The sequence below is a fragment of the Kogia breviceps genome, chromosome 1 (assembly GCF_026419965.1).
Source record: "Kogia breviceps isolate mKogBre1 chromosome 1, mKogBre1 haplotype 1, whole genome shotgun sequence".
NCBI lineage: Eukaryota > Metazoa > Chordata > Mammalia > Artiodactyla > Physeteridae > Kogia > Kogia breviceps.
The window spans coordinates 166,504,316-166,506,261 of NC_081310.1; positions in this window are offsets into that span (position 1 = coordinate 166,504,316).

The window sequence follows — 1,946 nt, forward strand, 5'->3', positions numbered from 1 at the left end:
CACCCTGGGAAATGTAGTCTGGATTGCGCCCAGCGGGAGGGCGGTGCCTTGCGGCGGAGGCGGGGAGCACGTGGGCTCGGGACTCGCCGAGCCCCGCCAGCCCCAGGACTACAGCGGCCAACAGGCACTCCAGGTCCGACCGGTGGGAGGCGCTGCGGGGCAGCTTCCTAGGAGGACGTGACTCAAGGGGCCGGTGGGTGGAGCTGGGAACCCAGGCTGGAGGATAAGGTACGTGTTGGTGGGGCGGGGCGGGGGGTGCGGGTTGCGTGGGGCAGAGGTCACTCCGGTGCTTCGCTGGCGGCACGACCTGGGGCCCAGGAAACGGGCCGTCTGGGAAGGCGTCCGCACTACCCTGAGAAGAAAGGGGCCTGGCTCGCCTCAGGAATAAAAAAGGATGGCTCTCGGGGCCACCCAGTGAGCAACTGGGAAACCACATACCATGGACAGTGCTTGGGGAATTTCATCAGGTTCTTGGGAGCAACGTCTCTTTATGAGTAATTAAAATAAGAATAGCTCACATTTAAGTGCTAGGAACAGTACTTTACATACCTTAGGTCCAATTCTTTTTTTAAAAATTTATTTCTTTATATGTATTTTTTGGCTGCATTGGGTCTTCGTTGCTGCGCCCAGGCTTTCTCTAGTTGCAGCGAGCGTGGGGGGGGGGGGGGGGCTCTTCATTGCAGTGGCTTCTCTTGTTGAGGAGCACTGGCTCTAGGTGCGCGGGCTTCAGTAGTTATGGCACGCGGCCTCAGTAGTGGCTCGCATACTCTAGAGCACAGGGTCAGTAGTTGTAACGCACCGGCTTAGTTGCTCCATGGCATGTGGGATCTTCCCAGACTAGGGATCGAACCCATCTCCTCTACATTGGCAGGCAGATTCTTAACCATTGCGCCATCAGGGAAGTTCCCCTTAGATCCAATTCTGTCAACAACTCTGTGGTGGGTATTTTCATTCACCATTTTCAGATGAGGAAGCTGAAGTTGGGGAAAGTTGAGCTTATCTTGTCCCTGGACACACAGCTAGGGTAGCAGAGATCAGCCATAGATCTGGTTGGGCGCAGACCCCAGCAGTCTCTACCCCTTACCCCTCCACCTCACCTTTTATTAACATTTGCCAGCTATCCCAGCAGGGGAAAAAAAAATCAAAAGGGAAAAGACCTCTGTACTCTGTGTTCAGTGGAGGAAGCTGGCATTGGCTATAGCCACTGAGGCCTGAGAAGGTGGATGAAGGCTTCCCTGAGGAGGAGAAACTTGATCTGAGCTTGAAGAACAGCGAGAGACTGGGGAGGAGGGAGCTTGATTATCTGGTAAGCAGAGCCCAGTGGGAATCTAGTCATTCAACAAATCTTTATCAAGAAAATGTTTGAGGGCTTCCGGGCTTCCCTGGTGGTGCAGTGGTTAAGAATCCACCTGTCAGTGCAGGGGACACGGGTTCGAGCCCTGATCTGGGAAGATCCCACATGCCGTGGAACAACTAAGCCCGTGCACCACAACTACTGAGCCTGTGCTGTAGAGCCCACGAGCCACAACTACTGAGCCCACACGCCTAGAGCCCATGCTCCACAACAAGAGAAGCCACCATAGTGAGAAGCCCGCGCACCACAACAAAGAGTAGCCCCGTTCACCGCAACTAGAGAAAGCTCGCGCTTAGTAACAAAGACCCAATGCAGCCAGAAATAAATAAATATTTTTTTAAAAAATAAATAAAAATAAAGCCCACGCGCAGCAAAGACTGAATGCAGCCAAAAATTTATTTATTTATTTTTTTAAAAAATGTTTTAAGTATAGCTAGTAATTTGTGCTCGCTTTAAGGGGACGTCTGTGGGGGTGAGGAAGGGAGAAGGGATGAGGTTGGTAGGACAAGTTGGGAACAGTTTACACTTTATCCTAAGTGCAATATGAAACCATCATGGGGTTTCAAGTGGGCAGTGATGATTGGATTTGCAT